At 40.4% G+C, this 21143-nt stretch overlaps 1 protein-coding gene and 1 long non-coding RNA gene across 2 annotated transcripts in view; both read right to left on the bottom strand.

The window, feature by feature from the left end:
- GCH1 (GTP cyclohydrolase 1) overlaps positions 1-21143 on the bottom strand; it is a 66816-nt gene that overhangs the window by 41619 nt on the left and 4054 nt on the right. The window lies entirely within an intron of this gene.
- LOC309655415 lies at positions 1984-21139 on the bottom strand. Its single transcript, XR_014260831.1, has 2 exons — positions 20678-21139; positions 1984-4899 (listed from the first exon to the last, which is right to left on the bottom strand). It is a non-coding gene; the product is annotated as an uncharacterized lncRNA (long non-coding RNA).

Raw genomic sequence — 21143 nt, 5'->3', positions numbered from 1 at the left:
ATGGTTTGAGAAACACCAAATGGACGCTTAGCATCAATATTATTATCAGTGAACATTTCTAACATGCTAAATATGTAGCTAAAAGACTTGTCCCTCTTATAAGCTACTTTACTTGTAAAGGGCCACCCTTGAAAAGGCTCAGTTTGTTGTGCTGGAGGGGTACAGAAAGAAAGAGTTAAGATATTAAAATGAGAGAAAAAAACCAGCATGGGCTAAGCTTGGCCTCCACGGAGGCAAATCCTGAAGGCGCTGACAGCTGGGGGCTGTCAGCTAACTGCACGTTACCCTTATGGCTGAAAGGCAAATTGTTTCTGATGGGCAACCAGAGTGGCACTCCTCCACAGCTGCCTGTGCATTAACAGAAGCACTTGTATCTTGAAGGGGTGGTGAGCTGGAGAGGTGTGACCTACAGCTGCTCTACCTTAAAGTGGTCTGGAGTTCTGCAGAGTCCTCGCCGAGTTAACAGCCTCTCAGTTGAACTCCAGCACCCAGTACCTTCATCACTGCTCAGGAACATCTTGCTGCGCGTGCATAAACTATACCATCGGTGTAATTGTATCTTAAGCTATTTTAGTGACAAATTCCTTGTTTGGGACATTTGTCAATGGCCTCTGTTGAACTGGGCTCTGATTCCTGCTTCGAATAAAAACTAATACATGTATGATCGTGCCTCACATCAATAGCCAGGAACTTCACTGAAACAGCATCTGGACCAACCAGATCTCAAAAAAATTCAACCCAGAACTCAGCAACTGCCAATTTCCTCACCTGAACCTGGGTGCTTGTTCACAGAACTCTAGAGAGGCAAAAGGTGTTGAGTGGTGGAGGTGGCAGGGGGGTGGATTCTCATGGTTAGCAGCCAAAGCTTAAAAAAAAAAAGAGGAACAATTAGAGGTAGAGAGCAGGCATAAGGGCCAAATATTGCAGAACAAGCCTCATGTAGGACTTCTGCCTCAGTCTCCAGCTCCAGTGTGAGAAGGAGACAGAGTGGATTTTCAAAACAGGCTATGCACTAAGCTATGCACTAAACTAAAATGCTAACTTGCCCTCGTGAGGAGGTGGTGATGGAAGAGAATTTTAAAATGCAGGCAAGAGGCTAGAACACAACAAAACATTACAGCCATGGTGAGGAAAGACAGGAGGAAATCAGTCAAGTGTTTCTGGAAGGAAGAGATCTACTCGATGTCTGTAAAATCACTCTGGCACTGATGGATGGGAGCAGGACAAGCTAGGAGGCAAGACAGCCAGTAAAGAAGTGAGAGATGACTAAGAGTCAAAGCAAGAGAAGGTAAGAGAGTCTAGAGATAGTCAGGAAGTATAAGAGTCAGGACTTGGGGCACGAGTAACCAAGGGGATTAATGAGAAGGAAGAATTGCAAGATGAAACGAATGACCAGATTATAAAGCCTGGACAAGCAACATGTGTTCAGGTAAAGTTGTTCATCAGAAGGGCTGACTGGTCAAAATGGACTTTAGAAACATCAGAGAAAGGAGCCAGCCCTAATGCCTTCCCATGCCTAACTTTAAAAAGTTTAAAATAAAGCTGCTTTGAGGGCTTCCCTGGTGGTGCAGTGGTTGAGAGGCTGCCTGCCAATGCAGGGGACACGGGTTCGAGCCCTGGTCTGGGAAGATCCCACATGCCGCGGAGCAACTGGGCCCGTGAGCCACAATTACTGAGCCTGCGCGTCTGGAGCCTGTGCCCCGCAATGAGAGAGGCTGCGACAGTGAGGGGCCCGCGCACCGCGATGAAGAGTGGCCCCCGCCTGCCACAACTAGAGAAAGCCCTCGCACAGAAACGAAGACCCAACACAGCCATAAATTAATTAATTAATTAATTTAAAAAAAAAAAAAAACCTGCTTTGAAAGCTTCATTTAATTTTAGCTCTATGGTACAGACAACTATGAATATTAGTGTATTCTTTTTATTCCTAAAGCACCTAAGAGCATAATCTTCTCTTAACTATCATGGACTATTTGTTTACCAAAAAAAAAAAAATTCAAAATGAATTTCCTTCTAGGTTCAGCTCAAAATCTACCTCCTCCATAGTCATCTGTGGTTTCAAGTCTCTCCGCCATAAGAACCCACCTTCTTTCTGACCACACAGCACCCCACTTGCTTCTCTCTGCAGGAACTTAGTGTCTGGTCCCGGCTAGCACAGACCAGAGGCTCCCTGAGGGCCAAGCCAAGGCCAACCAGTTTTGCTTCCCTTTTAACAGTTAGCTCAGGGTCATTCACAGGCCTGATGTTTGATAAATAAATATGCACACAGTTAATATATCTTCAATTCTGAAGATTTCTTAAAATAAGAAAATAAAATACTTACAAATTTAAGAACATACAACATTCTACAGATGAGTTACTGGCTCAAACAAGGACCAAACGGTTCTTCTCTAACTTTAAAATGATGCTCTTAACACGGACGAACCTTGAAGACATTATGCTAAGTGAAATAAGCCAGACACAAAGGATAAAATGATATGATTCCACTCATATGAGGTCCCTAGAATACTCAAATGCAGAAAGTAAAACAGAGGTTACCAAGGGCTGAGAGGAAAGGGGACCAGGGAGTTATTGATTGATGAATATGGTTTCAGTTTGGGATAATGAAAACGTTCTGAAAATAGACTGTGGTGATGGTTGCAAAACAATGCGAAGGTACTTAATGCCACGGAACTATATACTTAAAAATGGTTAAAATGCTAAACTTTATGTCGTGTATGTTTTAAAGCAAACAAATAAAAAAAAGAATATACAACATTCAACTGTATGCATTTCAACACAGTTGCAAACATGCAGTAGGAAACACAACTGGGTAAGTTGGTAGAGATGCAACATAATTATGTTGTATTATTCTGCCTAATTATTCAAAGAGAAGATAAAATAAATTGTATCTCTGAAATTTACATACCACTGTAGTTACAGAAAAAATTACTTCAAATAAAAGGAAAGATTAAGAATTTATAACTGCATTTAAGAAAAAGTACAAACCCTAAAAACAAAGATTTAAAACATAACTGAAAAGTTTCCAAATATTAAAACCATTAAAACAGACTCACATTTGTAAAGTATAAATGATCAAAATATAATTAAATGTGCTTTAGACAAAATGTATAAAATTTTGGTTTTCAAATATCTCCCTCAAAAGATTAAGTGGGGAAAAGTTTGTTAGTTATTAATCTACCTTTGAACTGAATGTAATTTAGCTAAATTTTTTGCAATTATTCACAAATTCCCCTGATTAAAAATTTCATGAACTATCTTAAAGTCAGGATGTTAAGAAATGCCTCAAAACTAAAACTACTTGGCTTTCTGTTTGCTAGAATTCAAGAAGAAAAACAGAATGCCTGTGGATTACACCGCTCACATCTTAATTAAATGGATCGTCATATGAAAATGTAACATAGGCACTTAAAACCTGAGGGGGCACCATGTCCATTGGAACATGAGCTCTGTCGTCACACACACCTGGGTTTTGCTCTGTGCCCTCTGGCAAGTGACTTGACCAGAGGCCTCTCAGTTTCCAACTCTTTATAACGAGTATGGCCTCCAAGTTGACAGGAGGATCATATGAGATCACACGCATACAACCTGGCCCACTTCCCAGGGTTTGGGTGGGTGCCCATGCTCTTCTCTTCAACACCTAACACTTTCATTCACCAGCAACCAGCACACTGCTGCCTTGATACACACCAAGGGGAAGCTCACATGATCCTACCGGTCAGGGAAAAAATACCTCAAAAAATTTCTTATTTTCTGTAATTTGTTAAATTACTCCCTAAAGTCCTACAATCTGGCTTCTGAGCACATTAAGCTATTGAAACTACTAACACCACCTTCAAATAAAATCTCAGTACTCATTGCTAACACTGACAAAATGTCTGTAGCACTTCATACATGCTGGGCATTTCTCTCAGCACTTTATATGTACTAACTCACTTAATCCTCACAATAACCCTATAAGATGGATGATTACTATTAACTGCCCCATTTTACAGATGAAGCAATTAAGGCACAGCTGGTCAGTAACAGGATTTGAAGCCAGGCAATCTGACTCAAGTCTACTATGTCTCGGGACCTTTTCCTTCTGTTCCACGTTCCTTTTAAAACCATTTTCTGCCAACACTTACACTCCTGGATCTCCTGCCTCTCACATCTCCCTTTAGGGCGGTCTCTGCTGGTTCTTCTCTCACTCTCCTTAGTGTCAGAATGCTGACGTCTCCTCTTCTCACTCCTTTGAGGAGCTCAGGCACTCTCCGAGCTTAACTCTCAGCTTTATACTGATAATTCACAAATTTGAATTTCTAGCCTTAAACCACCATGCCATCTCTTGGCCTGTTTAAGTCACTCCCTTTTCCTCTGCACAAATGCAAATTTTAACCACCCTCATCTCAAACTCTGGTCCAGTTGCTTTTGGTGCATAACAGAACATCCCAGAATTTAGTGGTGTACAACTATTTTATTATGTCCTGGGATTCTGTGGGTCAGGAATTCAGACAAGGCACAGGAGATATGACTGGCCTCTGGTCCACAACGTCTGGGGCTCAGTGGGGACAACTCGTTGGCTGGGGGCTGGAATCACCTGGAGGAGTCTTTACTCGCATGTCCAGTGTTTGGTGCTAGCTGTTGGGTGGGACCTCAGCTAAAGCCATCAGCTGGAACACCCAGTTGTGGCCTCGCCACGTGGCAGAGCTTCCTCACAGCATGGCAGCCTCAGAGTAACTGGACTTTTTACATGGTGGCTCAGGGCTCCAGAGTATCCCACATTCTTAAAACACTTTCCAATTAATCCAACCCCATAGTTCTTCCTCATCATAAAAGCAGGAATATATTAAGCATCAGGTGCTTTTCGCATACCTTCTTAATTCTTGTAAGAGCCCAGGCAAAGCAGGTATTACCATCCTTTATAAAAAGAGAAAGATGAAAATTAAGTTTGGAGACATGCCAGTAATTATACAGATAGTTAAGGGACAAGGTCACATTCAAACTCAGTCTCTTTCTTTACACACTATGGATCACAATGAAGATCAAGCTTGCAAATATATACATCTAACTATTTTTCTCTAATTCCAGGGTAAAGGTTTTCAGTTACCAGATTTTTCTTATTAGCTAGCCCTTAAAAAGTTGTATTTCCTTTGCTCCTAGATTTGAAACAACTCTGTCACAATGTTTTTAATTTATCTATTTGAAAATACATGTACATACTTCAAAGATCAAAAACTGAAAATATAGTGAAAAGTCTTGCTTCTACTCTGGTCTGCCATCTGCCCAGTTCATATCCCTGATTAACATATAACCACTTGTGTATCCTCCAATTCTTAATGTCAATATAAACATTTTATTGTCCCCCCCAACATAACTCCTCTGCGTCATTTAGCCATTCTAAGGGACTAGACATATAGGATGGTTCTTTTCATGGCTGCAGTGACTAACCTTGAGCATATGTCATTTCGTGTATGCAATTCCCAGAGGCAGGATTTTCAAATAGGATATATGTATTTGTATTTAATAGATGTTGCCAAATTATCCTCCATAAAGATAGCTACACTCTCAACAGTAATATTTGTTTCCCTATAACTTCCATAATGTAATGCAGTATCAAGTTTCTAGACTTTGGCCAATCAAACAAGGAAAAAGTGTATCTTTGGGTGGTCTGTGTGCATTTCTCTTATTGAAGGTGAGGTCAAGCATCTTTCCATGTATTTAAAAGTCACTTGTATTTCTTTTCCTGTGAATTGTCTGCTTACATGTCTTGCCAATTTTTCAATTGTGTTTTTGGCCTTTCTCTCACATTAATTTCTAGCATCTCTTTTATATTAGTATGATTATCCTGTTGTCTACAATATGAATTGTAAATATTTCTTCCCAGTTTGTCATTTCTGTTGGTATTTGACCTGTGAAAGTTCTCAGTTTTTATATAAAGTAACAATTATTTTCTTTTATGGCTTCTAGATTGAGGCATAATTAGGTCAATCTCCAGTGCAGAATTAAAGAAATGTATTAGAGAAATGAACAACCTTATATATCTTTAAGCTTTATTTAAAATACTTTTAAACCTACTGAATAGTTGCAAAGATGGCCTAAAGAGTTCCCATATATCGTGTATTAACCAAGATGGCGGAGTAGAAGGACGTGCTCTCACTCCCTCTTGCGAGAGCACCAGAATCAAAACTGGCTGCTGGACAATCATTGACAGGAAGACCCTGGACTTCACCAAGGAGGATACCCCACGTCCAAGGACAGAGGAGAAGCCACAGTGAGACGGTAGGAGGGGCGCAATCAGAGTAAAATCAAATCCCATAACTGCTGGGTGGGTGACTCACAGACTGGCGAACACTTATACCACAGAAGTCCACCCACTGGAGTGAAGGTTCTGAGCCCCACGTCAGGCTTCCCAACCTGGGGGTCCGGCTACGGGAGGAGGAATTCCTAGAGGATCAGGCCTTGAAGCCTAGTGGGAATTGATTGCAGGACTTTGACAGGACTGGGGGAAACAGAGACCCCACTCTTGGAGGGCACACACAAAGTAATGTGTGCATCGGGACCCAGGGGAAGGAGCAGTGACCCTGGGGGAGACTGAACCAGACCTACCTGCTGGTGTTGGGGGGTCTCCTGCAGAGGCGAGTGGTGGCTCTGTTTCACCGTGGGGATAAGGACACTGGCAGCCGAGGTTCTGGGAAGTTCTCCTTGGCGTGAGCCCTCCCAGAGTCTGCCATTAACCCCACCAAAGAGCACGGGTAGGCTCCAGTGTTGGGTTGCCTCAGGCAAAACAACCAACAGGGAGGGAACCCAGCCCCACCCATCAACAGTCAAGTGGATTAAGGTTTTACTGAGCTCTGACCACCACAGCAACAGTCAGATCTACCCACCACCAGAGCCTCCCATCAAGCCTCTTAGATAGCCTCAACCACCAGAGGGCAGACAACAGAAGCAAGAAAAACTACAATCCTGCAGCCTGTGGACCAAAAACCACAGTTACAGAAAGATAGAGAAGATGAAAAGGCAGAGGGCTATGTACCAGATGAAGGAACAAGAAAAAACCCCAGAAAAACAACTAAATGAAGTGGAGATAGGCAACCTTCCAGAGAAAGAATTCAGAATAATGATAGTGAAGATGATCCAGGACCTCGGAATAAGAATGGAGGCAAAGATTGAGAAGATGCAAGAAATGATTAACAAAGACCTAGAAGAATTAAAGAACAAACAAACAGAGATGACCAATACAATAACTGAAATGAAAACTACACTAGAAGGAATAAATAGCAGAATAACTGAGGCAGAAGAATGGATAAGTGACCTGGAAGACAGAATGGTGGAATTCACTGCTGCGGAACAGACTAAAGAAAAAAGAATGAAAAGAAATGAAGACAGCCTAAGAGACCTCTGGGACAACATTAAACGCAACAACATTCGCATTATAGGGGTCCCAGAAGGAGAAGAGAGAGAGAAAGGACCAGAGAAAATATTTGAAGAGATTATAGTCGAAAACTTCCCTAACATGGGAAAGGAAATAGCCACCCAAGTCCAGGAAGCGCAGAGAGTCCCATACAGAATAAACCCAAGGAGAAACACACCGAGACACATAGTAATCAAAGTGGCAAAAATTAAAGACAAAGAAAAATTATTGAAAGCAGCAAGGGAAAAACGACAAATAACATACAAGGGAACTCCCATAAGGTTAACAGCTGATTTCTCAGCAGAAACTCTGCAAGCCAGAAGGGAATGGCATGATATACTTAAAGTGATGAAAGGGAAGAACCTACAACCAAGATTACTATACCCGGCAAGGATCTCATTTAGATTTGATGGAGAAATCAAAAGCTTTACAGACAAGCAAAAGCTAAGAGAATTCAGCACCACCAAACCAGCTCTACAACAAATGCTAAAGGAACTTCTCTAAGTGGGAAACACAAGAGAAGAAAAGGACCTACAAAAACAAACCCAAAACAATTAAGAAAATGGTCATAGGAACATACATATCGATAATTACCTTAAACGTGAATGGATTAAACGCCCCAACCAAAAGACATAGACTGGCTGAATGGATACAAAAACAAGACCCATATATATGCTGTCTACAAGAGACCCACTTTAGACCTAGGGACACATACAGACTGAAAGTGAGGGGATGGAAAAAGATATTCCATGCAAATGGAAATCAAAAGAAAGCTGGAGTAGCTATACTCATATCAGATAAAATAGACTTTAAAATAAAGAATGTTACAAGAGACAAGGAAGGACACTACATAATGATCCAGGGATCAATCCAAGAAGAAGATATAACAATTATAAATATATATGCACCCAACATAGGAGCACCTCAATACATAAGGCAACTGCTAACAGCTATAAAAGAGGAAATCGACAGTAACACAATAATAGTGGGGGACTTTAACACTTCACTTACACCAATGGACAGATCATCCAAAATGAAAATAAATAAGGAAACAGAAGCTTTAAATGACACAATAGAGCAGATAGATTTAATTGATATATATAGGACATTCCATCCAAAAACAGCAGATTACACGTTCTTCTCAAGTGCGCACGGAACATTCTCCAGGATAGATCACATCTTGGGTCACAAATCAAGCCTCAGTAAATTTAAGAAAATTGAAATCATACCAAGCATCTTTTCTGACCACAACGCTATGCGATTAGAAATGAATTACAGGGAAAAAAACGTAAAAAAGACAAACACATGGAGGCTAAACAATACGTTACTAAATAACCAAGAGATCACTGAAGAAATCAAAGAGGAAATCAAAAAATACCTAGAGACAAATGACAATGAAAACACGACGACCCAAAACCTATGGGATGCAGCAAAAGCGGTTCTAAGAGGGAAGTTTATAGCTATACAAGCCTACCTAAAGAAACAAGAAAAATCTCAAGTAAACAATCTAACCTTACACCTAAAGAAACTAGAGAAAGAAGAACAAACAAAACCCAAAGTTAGCAGAAGGAAAGAAATCATAAAGATCAGAGCAGAAATAAATGAAATAGAAACAAAGAAAACAATAGCAAAGATCAATAAAACCAGAAGTTGGTTCTTTGAGAAGATAAACAAAATTGATAAGCCATTAGCCAGACTCATCAAGAAAAAGAGGGAGAGGACTCAAATCAATAAAATCAGAAATGAAAAAGGAGAAGTTACAACAGACACCGCAGAAATACAGAACATCCTAAGAGACTACTATAAGCAACTTTATGCCAATAAAATGGACAACCTGGAAGAAATGGACAAATTCTTAGAAAGGTATAACCTTCCAAGACTGAATCAGGAGGAAACAGAAAATATGAACAGACCAATCACAAGTAATGAAATTGAAACTGTGATTAAAAATCTTCCAACAAACAAAAGTCCAGGACCAGATGGCTTCACAGGTGAATTCTATCAAACATTTAGAGAAGAGCTAACACCCATCCTTCTCAAACTCTTCCAAAAAATTGCAGAGGAAGGAACACTCCTAAACTCATTCTATGAAGCCACCATCACCCTGATACCAAAACCAGACAAAGACACTACAAAAAAAGAAAATTACAGACCAATATCACTGATGAATATAGATGCAAAAATCCTCAACAAAATACTAGCAAACAGAATCCAACAACACATTAAAAGGATCATACACCACGACCAAGTGGGATTTATCCCAGGGATGCAAGGATTCTTCAATATACGCAAATCAATCAATGTGATACACCATATTAACAAATTGAAGAATAAAAACCATATGATCATCTCAATAGATGCAGAAAAAGCTTTTGACAAAATTCAACACCCATTCCTGATAAAAACTCTCCAGAAAGTGGGCATAGAGGGAACCTACCTCAACATAATAAAGGCCATATATGACAAACCCACAGCAAACATCATTCTCAATGGTGAAAAACTGAAAGCATTTCCTCTAAGATCAGGAACGAGACAAGGATGTCCACTCTCACCACTACTATTCAACATAGTTCTGGAAGTCCTAGCCACGGCAATCAGAGAAGAAAAAGAAATAAAAGGAATACAAATTGGAAAAGAGGAAGTAAAACTGTCACTGTTTGCGGATGACATGATACTATACATAGAGAATCCTAAAACTGCCACCAGAAAACTGCTAGAGCTAATTAATGAATATGGTAAAGTTGCAGGATACAAAATTAATGCACAGAAATCTCTTGCATTCCTATACACTAATGATGAAAAATCTGAAAGAGAAATTATGGAAACACTCCCATTTACCATTGCAACAAAAAGAATAAAATACCTAGGAATAAACCTACCTAGGGAGACAAAAGACCTGTATGAAGAAAACTATAAGACACTGATGAAAGAAATTAAAGATGATACCAACAGATGGAGAGATATACCATGTTCTTGGATTGGAAGAATCAACATTGTGAAAATGAGTATACTACCCAAAGCAATCTACAGATTCAATGCAATCTCTATCAAATTACCAATGGCATTTTTTACGGAGCTAGAACAAATCATCTTAAAATTTGTATGGAGACACAAAAGACCCCGAATAGCCAAAGCAGTCTTGAGGCAAAAAAATGGAGCTGGAGGAATCAGACTCCCTGACTTCAGACTATACTACAAAGCTACAGTAATCAAGACAATATGGTACTGGCACAAAAACAGAAACATAGATCAATGGAACAAGATAGAAAGCCCAGAGATTAACCCACGCACCTATGGTCAACTAATCTATGACAAAGGAGGCAAAGATATACAATGGAGAAAAGACAGTCTCTTCAATAAGTGGTGCTGGGAAAACTGGACAGCTACATGTAAAAGAATGAAATTAGAATACTCCCTAACACCATACACAAAAATAAACTCAAAATGGATTAGAGACCTAAATATAAGACTGGACACTATAAAACTCTTAGAGGAAAACATAGGAAGAACACTCTTTGACATAAATCACAGCAAGATCTTTTTTGATCCACCTCCTAGAGTAATGGAAATAAAAAGAAAAATAAACAAGTGGGACCTAATGAAACTTCAAAGCTTTTGCACAGCAAAGGAAACCATAAACAAGACGAAAAGACAACCCTCAGAATGGGAGAAAATATTTGCAAACGAATCAACGGACAAAGGATTAATCTCCAAAATATATAAACAGCTCATTCAGCTCAATATCAAAGAAACAAACACCCCAATCCAAAAATGGGCAGAAGACCTAAATAGACATTTCTCCAAAGAAGACATACAGACGGCCACGAAGCACATGAAAAGATGCTCAACATCACTAATTATTAGAGAAATGCAAATCAAAACTACAATGAGGTATCACCTCACTCCTGTTAGAATGGGCATCATCAGAAAATCTACAAACAACAAATGCTGGAGAGGGTGTGGAGAAAAGGGAACCCTCTTGCACTGTTGGTGGGAATGTAAATTGATACAGCCACTATGGAGAACAATATGGAGGTTCCTTAAAAAACTAAAAATAGAATTACCATATGACCCAGCAATCCCACTACTGGGCATATACCCAGAGAAAACCGTAATTCAAAAAGACACATGCACCCGAATGTTCATTGCAGCACTATTTACAATAGCCAGGTCATGGAAGCAACCTAAATGCCCATCAACAGACGAATGGATAAAGAAGTTGTGGTACATATATACAATGGAATATTACTCAGCCATAAAAAGGAACGAAATTGAGTCATTTGTTGAGACGTGGATGGATCTAGAGACTGTCATACAGAGTGAAGTAAGTCAGAAAGAGAAAAACAAATATCGTATATTAATGCATGTATGTGGAACCTAGAAAAATGGTACAGATGAGCCAGTTTGCAGGGCAGAAGTTGAGACACAGATGTAGAGAACGGACATATGGACACCAAGGGGGGAAAACTGCAGTGAGGTGGGGATGGTGGTGTGCTGAATTGGGCGATTGGGATTGACATGTATACACTGATGTGTATAAAATTGATGCCTAATAAGAACCTGCAGTATAAAAAAACAAACAAAACAACTAATACTAAACTTTCATTGGGTTATTTGTATGGAAATATGTTAATATAAATGTTTCAGACATTACATGAAATTTCTAAAAATCTTATATTTGTATTTGTATGGAAATATGTATGGAAATATGTTAATATAAATGTTTCAGACGTTACATGAAATTTCTAAAAATCTTATATTTGTATTTGTATGGAAATATGTATGGAAATATGTTAATATAAATGTTTCAGACATTACATGAAATTTCTAAAAATCTTATATGTTCTGGTATAATGTTATAAGTCATAATCCTAGTTATTACTTTAAAATGTATATCTCAGAAATAACTAATTTTCTTGTCAACTGCATTATTATGAACTTTCATCAAATCTTTTACCGTGGTCATTTTTAAGTCTTTTGTCATTTACAGACAGTTCTGGGTGTACTCTGATGATTTTGCAAATATGTTCCTATAAAAGGGTTTCATCTTCAAGAAATTCATGGAAAAGACTCTGACAAGTACAGGTTTCTGGTAACTGACTGTACTGCTGAACTGAATGAATAAGCATTTTCAGAACTCTGATGAAAAACTGATGAACTCATAAAAGTGCTAACAAAAGATCAAGATAAAAAAAAAACAACAATTAATTACATGGGACTGAGTGAACTGATGAGGATGAGTATAATTTTTGTGACTTTCTGTCTGAATTTAAAAAAAAAAAAAAAAAAATCCCACAAGGACTCAGAGGCAGGGAATATACAAATCAATTTTCACTGCAAAGTAAAGGAGCTGTTACAGTGGAGGATTACTGGACTGAATGGCAATATTATGACATAGTATGAGTGTGTTTCATGTTTGGTAATTGCAATCATTGTTGCTTTTGTTGTGGTCATCCATGTACAATGCTTGGTGTCAGTTTATTTATCTCTTGTAAAAATAAAATACAGTGTGTGTGTGTGTGGAAAAAAAAAAAAAAAAAAGTAATACTGCGTGGCACCCAAAAAAAAAGAGTTCCCATATATCTTCTTTATAGAAGAACTCCAGTTAATAAATTCAGAAAGAATTAAAGAACCAAACATCATTATTTTTCAACTTCTAAAAAATACTGGATATAGGCAATCACCAATGGCTTCTAAAGTCAAGTGAAATGCTGGTGAGAAGCTCTGTAATGGACAACTTAGGCTGATAACACTTAAAGCTAATCGATTATAACATCACAAAAAGACAACTAGATATTTAACTGCTTACCGATGGAAGCACATGCCACCACCTATGACGTATTCTTGACTAAATTTAAGAGTTATTTGGTGGGGGTGGGAGTGGGGAGAGGCAGGAAGGCAAGCGTCTAAATCTAACTGCTAGTATATAAGCAACACAGGAGCTAAAGGAACATGTTAAATTAAATCGTGAGAAAAATAACGAGCAGAACCCAGAATGTGGGAAATTCTATAGGACAAATGACTCTGGTTCTTCAACAAATTGTTAGGGGATAAAAAAGAATACCAAACTAACAAATTTTTTAAAAACTTGAAGACTTTTATCAAATATAATACGTGAATCTTGTCTGAATCCTTATTCAAACAAACCAATTTGTAAAGAGATACCTATGAGAAAAATCAAAGAAATGTAAATATTGGTTAGATATTTGATATTAAGGAATTACTGTTGATTCCAAGGATGACAATATTTTTAAGTCTCTATTTTCAAGATATAGTAAAGTATTTATCAATGACGTGACATATCTAGGATTTGCTTTAAAATAATTCAGTGGGGGAAGGTGTGTGACAAGAGGAACAAAGCAAGACAGACCTATGTTTATGTTAAAGGTTGGGTGATGGGCACATAGAAACTCATTATACTATTCTAATTTTGTGTACATTTGAACACTTCTACAATAATTTAAAAACTGACTGCAGTCCTGACAGATTTTCTAGAGATTCTTCCCCATGAGAATTTTGATGTGCCAGGGAAACACGCCAGTTGCTTCAATTGATACCTTGGAATAATATGTTGACTGGATATAGAAGAAGCCATCTCGCCAAATAGGTGAGTTTCTACAGGCACAGAACTATGAAGGACACAAAGATGTCTAAAGGATGACCTCTGGCCTAGAATAGAAGTGTTCAGGAGATCCAGTAGAAATAACTTCCATGGCTTTTCCATAAAGCTAATCCCCTACGTTTTTCTTTAGTGTATATAAAAAAGCCAGCATTTATTGAGCACCTATGCACAGAGCACTGTGGTAGGAGAAAGACAAGTGTTAAGAAGGGGTTCTTGTCTTTTTTTTTCAATATTTATTTATTTATTTATTTGTCTGCGCCAGGTCTTAGTTGCTGCACACGGAATCTTAGTTGCGGCCTGCGGATCTTTAGTTGCAGCATGCAGGCTCTTAGCTGCGGCATGCGGGATCTAGTCCCCTGACCAAGGCATGCGGGATCTAGTCCCCTGACCAAGGATCGAACCTGGGCCCCCTGCATTGGGAGCACGGAGTCTTAACCACTGGACCACCAGGGAAGTCCCAAGAAGGGGTCCTTGTCTTTAAGAAATTAATTCAAACATTCATCAAGTTATCTACATGTGCTGGGCAATTTGGTAGGCATTCAAAGGTGAGTACAGACAGTCCCTCTTCTAAAAAACTGTGACTGAGGCTATAACAGAACCAAATTCTAGTGAGTAAATGTCCTCTCAATCTTGAGTATAACAAATTTACCTTGATTCAGACAATATTTGATTAACCCCAATCTAAATTATCCCTCAATCTAATTGCCATAAACTCAGTAGAAAATGTATAACCATAGGGAACATATTCATTACATAAACTGGAGTTATGAATTGTTCATATAATCTAGGATTCATAACCTAGGATTCATCAAAGATTAGATAGTTGCCCTCTCCTGGCAAATTTTATTACTGCAGTCTGACTCAACCAAATACTGGACTCAAATAGAGGTATACTGCAAATGAGTCAGTGTGGGAATGCCCAGGCATAGAAGAGTTTCTAGAGCTGGACAAAGAAAACAGCAGAGGGCTTCCCTGCTGGCGCAGTGGTTAAGAATCCGCCTGCCAATGCAGGGGACACGGGTTCAAGCCCTGGTCTGGGAAGATCCCACATGCTGCAGAGCAACTAAGCTCGTGCGCCACAACTACTGAGCCTGCTCTCTAGAGCCCGCGAGCCACAACTACTGAGCCCACGTGCCACAACTACCAAAGCCCATGTGCCTAGAGCCTGTGCCCCACAACAAGGGAAGCCGCTGCAATGAGAAGCCCGCGCACTGCAACGAGAGAAAGCCTGCGTGCAGCAACAAAGACCCAACGCAGCCAAAAATAAATAAATAAAATAAAATAAAATAAAATAAAAAAGACAAGAAAACAGCAGAGAAGATACAGAAAGGGAAGGGGAGGGGAGGTGATTCAAATAAATCAGTAAAATATTATGATTAAAATTAAATAGACTATGAGAGATTATGATGATTCTCATTCTCTATCATTCTCCCAGTGCTGCTACTTTTCAGATATGATCTTGTGCAAGTTCTCTCTGTGCCCCAGTTTCCTTATCCCTAAAAACAGGGCTAATATTACCTACCCCGTAGGGTTATTGTGAGGATCAGTGAGGCAATACATGCAAAGAACTCACAACTGTGTTCAGCACATAGTAGTCAGGAGTGTTTGTTGTTATTCAGATGTCAGCTCAAGCATCCACACTTCCCATCTCCTAGCACAGATCAAGTTCCTTTGGTAAATGCTCTCACTGAGCTGTGTTCTTTTTATCACTAGATTTCTCCATCTATAATCACACTCATTCATGTGATTCTGATGAATATCTGTTTTAGCCTAATAGACTGTCTGTTCCATGAGGGAAGGAACCATATCTGGTTTTGCTGAACCTGTTTCCCAGCATTCAGTGCAGTGGTTGGCACTCAGTGAATAAATTAAATGAAATTATAAAGTTCCCAGTCAGTCTTATGAATAATAGCATTTAACACTGGTATAGGTTAAACTGTGTTGAAGGTTAAGTTGAAGTCCTAAATCTCAGTACCTCAGAATGTGACCTTGGAAATAGAGTAACTGCAAACGTAATTAGCTAAATTAAGATAAGGCATACTGGTGTAAAGTGGATTCACTCCTATGTGACTGATGTCCTTAAAAGAGGAAAGTTTGGACACCGACAGAAGCAGAGATGGGAGTAATGCAGTTGCAAGCTAAGGAACACCAAGGATTGACAGCTACCACCAGAAGCTGGGAAGAGGCAAGGAAGGACCGCACTCCCCTCCCCATTCCCTGTGATTTTCAGAGGGAGTATGGTTCCACCGACACCTTGATTTCAGATTTCTAGTCTCCAGAACTGTGAGACAATAGATTTCTGTTTTTTAAACAGTCCAGTCTGTGGTACTTTCTTATGGCAGTCAAGTGAAACTAAAACAAGTACCAGTTTGTTTAGTATTTCAAAGTTATGTGTAGGACTTTTCCTCCCAGGCCAGAAACAAATGTTAACAGATAATACATTTTTAAAAGAAACTAGTAAGACTAGATTTTCTCCTCCATTCTCAATGACTCTTAACAGCTTTAATCAACTTTGACTACTCCCAAGTTCCAGTCATATACTTCAATAGTCTTGTTATTTTTTCTTCTTTATTCATAGTACCTTTTCTGGCAATACACAGAACTAAGTCCTATGTAAGAAATATTCATTAACAAAATGAAAATGAAACTTATTAGTGAATCAAGATTTAAATGAACTATACACATCTAAAATAGCACCTCTCAATAATGACATTAACTCTTCTACAACCTACTTTAAAACACGGGACATAAACTCACCTTTTGCCCACAATATGGGAGGCTATGATAAATAAGTATTATCACATCTTAGAAGTTGTTACAATTCTTAGTTCATCATGGCAGTCTGATTTGGTAAATCGCAGGCGTTCATGATTCAAAAAGAAAAACCTTTTGTGAGTGCTGGCACGTTTCAGTATGAAGTGGCTAAGACTCATTTTTGTGTAAATAAACTAACTGCCTCGCTTTAGCTTTAGAGAATAGTTGTCATCTTGCAGTGAACATGGTTGAGGCAGGGTGGGGAAACAGTCAAGAAGTCCATCACTGGGACTTCCCATGTGGCACAGTGGTTAAGAATCCGCCTGCCAATGCAGGGGACATGGGTTCAATACCTGGTTCAGGAAGATCCCACATGCCGCAGAGCAACTAAGCCCGTGCGCCACAACTACTGAGCCCGTGTGACACAACTACCGAAGTCCGCACGCCTAGAGCCCGTGCTCCGCAACGAGAAGCCACCGCAATGAAGCCCGCGCATCGCAATGAAGAGTAGCCCCTGCTCGCCGCAACTAAAGCCCATGCCCAACAAAGACCCAACACAGCGAAAAATAAATTAAAAAAATAAAATAAATTTATGAGAAGTCCATCACCTGTGATACCATCTCCACTTCCTGCATTATATACAGGCTCACAGGCTTCCCAAATTTGGAACACTGTCAACTTGATTTATGGAAACTGCCTTGGCATCCTGGATAAGACAAGCTAAAACCTACTTCAACTAGAAATGTGACAGAAGACTCAAGACTATTGTGTACTCCCATAAACTTATAAAAAGGACAATTGATGAGACAAGTTACATTCACTTAACCTTTGATGGATAATACTATCTAAGAGGTTGTTCCCATTTATACCCAGGAGAGGACAGGGAAAGGGAAGGGTCAGACACAAGAACACGAAGATCAAAGACCTCAGGCAACAGCAGACCCTCCAATTTAACTAGGATTCTGAATTTCAAAAATAGTGGAAATACAGGAAATATATAGAAAAGAAGACCTCATCAAAGGTTCTCTGAATATGTAAGAGAACTAGGATGTGGTTAAATTGAAATGGGATGGCAACAGATAAAGATGAGCTGGTCCAAGGATCACCCTGTGATGCTATTCAAAGCACAGCCATTCCTGGGAGAGGTGATAGTGTCTCTTCCAGCACCCCCTCCACTACAAGCTACAGCCCAGTGGTGAACAGTAACCAGGAGACTTGCACACCCTTGACAGAGCCCCATTACAGGTGACCACAGATGCACCCATTATAAGGTACATACTGGAAAAGTAAAGAAAGGTGTACCACGCAAGGGTCATGAAAATACGCTGCAGTGCAGGGAGAACTGACAAATTCCCCAAACACCAGAAATTAGCATCAATTCACTCAAGAGGAACTAAAAAAAATAACAATTTGGGGAATGTAAAGTACCAACTTATTTTATTTATTTTATGTTTTACAAAACTTAAGTCAACACTAGTAACAAGTAATATACAGAGATATAAAAGATGTTAAGTAGCTTATCTACAAGCATAGAAAAGTGACAGTTTCAAAGAAGTTTGCTTCTATCCAAAATAATCTATAGTGGTCATTGACTTATACTCTCTAAAGAAGTAAAAATTAGGGATTGGGTAGGAGTGTTTTCTCTATTACTTACTTCTGTATTTTCTATAGATTTAAAGTATCCTTCCTTCTCCCACCCAGGTTGGTCCAAGGCCTGGACCACCACCATTTCAGGTTCATTCCTTTAAGTTCAGTATCGTCCTTGTCATCCTCTCCTCTCTGTCTTCTATTTATGTACCTCTAAGTAATCAATGTTAAGTCCTTAAGTGTGATCCTCTAGACAGAGGCTTTCAAACTTTTGACCACAACAAATACAAGAAATACTACATTCTACAACTGGAGCCAGTACATACCAGAAAAAATCATACCTATAAAACCTACTTGTAAGCTTCTCAAAACATTTACCCTTACTACATATGATAGACTGATTTTCTCCATTCTACTCCACCTTATTTTAATGCTGGTGACCCAAGTATTAGGTCAGAACTCAGTTTGAAATGCTTAGTAGAGAAGATACACTGACATATCTCACTAAGTAGCAACATAAGGAAGCAGGTAAGAGTTCTGCATTCAGGCTGCATAGATTCCAACACCAGCTCTACCACCTGAAGCTGTCAACCTCTCTGCCTCAGTTTCCTTATCATGGGGTAAAAGGACAGTGTTTACCTCAAAAATGAGGATTAACCAAAGACCATCCACATAAAGCACTTAGAGCATAAAAAGTATTCAATTAATGGCTATTAATAATTCTTAAATGGTCTGTGACATTTTCACTGTCGTAAAATATATATAACACTCATCATCTTAACCATTTTAAAATGTGCAATTCAGTGGCGTTTAGCACATTCACAATGTGTGCAAACATCACCACTCTCTAGTCCTAGAACATTTTCATCATCCCAAAAGGAAACCTGGAACCCATTAAGCAGTCACTCCCCATTCCACCGTCTCCCCCAGGTCCTCTTGGGTAGGGAGATTAGAGTCCCCCTAATCTGATTTCTGTTCCTAGGTCCATGGACTTTTTAAATAAGAAATTAACACTTGACTAGAACTGTCTTCTAAGGTAGAATGAAGTGTTCTTTGCAGTCATTAGTCCTATGGCTCATGAGACAAACTTCTGCTAATCATTTCTTAAGTAAACCTTTTGAGACACTTTAGGTCTCAAAAGTCAGGAGGACCCCCCCTACTCTCGAGGTCAGAAATCCCTCTCTCCTGTGAATTCCATTAGGGCAAGATTCCCAAAGCCTGACCAAGTGCGGTGGACACTTTCAGTGTCCACAAGAGGCAGACTGAGCAAGGCCCTAAGAAGATGTTTCTTCATTACATCGTGGAATATCACCAAATGGTAGAATATTCACCAAATGAAGAATGTTTATTCTTCAGTCTTTGCATTTTGAAATTCTGTATTTTTGGCCCCAAACTTTTACCAACAAGGGTTTAAAAAGTAAACTTGGACACAGAACTAGATATCCATTTCTTGGCTTTAAGATGTAGTGTCATTTCCTTTATGTGCCTCACCCCTCTCACACTGATTTCCCACCCTTCCTTTGGGGTGGGGGAGATTGGGCAAAAATAACTGTTTTTCCCCAGAATCTATTCAGGAAGTCTCCAGAAACTTGATTGGGGAAATAACCTGAGCAAGGAGGTTACCTTGCAAAGCAGCAGCACTGTTATTCTTTGAGAAATGGTGACGGCAGAAGGCTTCTTAGGCCAAAGGAATAAATGTCACCAAGAGGTACAGAAGATGTGAACTGGAAAACAATGCCCTTGGTCCGAGCTGTGCAAGACAGAGCTTTTTTAACTTTTTTTTTTTTTTTAAATTAATGACCAACATCGCTCACCCAGCAATTAGGCAGCGAAGTTCTCAATCATTTTCCACCGCCACCCCGCGCCCCCTGCTTCCCGGCCTCCTGGGCAAAAGCCTGACCCTCCTCAGGCGCCGAGGGCACTGGGCCAACCCCGCTCCTTTGGGATGCGTGGGTGGGAGGTGGGTGATAGAGGGACTCCGGGTCCCACAGCCCAGCGAACCTCCCCGACTCCCAGGAAGTCGCTTTCCTGCTTTGGGGTTTGGGGAGTGGGGGAGAAAAGGGGGAGAAGGCTTTAAGCAGCAAACTAACCCCCCAAAAACCTCACACTTCAAACTCCAGGAAAGCCCATGCCCAGAACTATGCCAAATTCTGGCAAAGTCCTGAGCTTGAGTGAACTGGATGAGAACAAAAGAGAGAATTACGACTTTCGGAACACCTGGGTACCCTGGCAAGTCAGCGAGAGTGAGGGTCCCCGAGTTTGCAGCAAAGTATCACCCCCGGCTCCAGACACACAAAGCCAAGGCTTCACCCCAGACCTACCAAAAATGAGACCTCCAGAGCAGAGATGACCTAGGAAGCCGTCACGTCCACAAGCCCAGGTGCACATTCCTCGGGCATCCGGCCCTGGGCGCTCAGGCGAGAAGGGCTCCAGGCTCCCACCCGGGGGCGGGGGTAGGGGGCGTGGGGAGGCTCTGTGACCGCGGTCCCGCCAACCCGAGGCTGGAGGAGAGGGCCGCGTGCAGTGAGCAGGGAGGACCCCGCGAGGGCCGCTTCAACCAGTCCCCGGGTGGAGAGACCGCTGACTCCCACCGCGCCCAAAATGCGTCCCACGCAGGGCCCTCTCCTTGGCCAGACGGCTGGGCCAGGGCCGAGGGCAGGGTTCGGAAAGTGACAGCACTCGGCTGCCTCCGCCAAGAGTGAGCAACTCCGGGAACTTCCCGGAGCCGGCGCGCGTTTCCTGCAGCCACCTCCCCAGTGCCCGGCACGCCGGCCGGCGGGCGCACTG

The sequence above is a fragment of the Balaenoptera physalus genome (genome assembly GCF_965194825.1).
Source record: "Balaenoptera physalus genome assembly, chromosome: 2".
NCBI lineage: Eukaryota > Metazoa > Chordata > Mammalia > Artiodactyla > Balaenopteridae > Balaenoptera > Balaenoptera physalus.
Note: the sequence above shows the minus strand (reverse complement) of the source record. Positions and strands in the feature narration are given on the sequence as shown.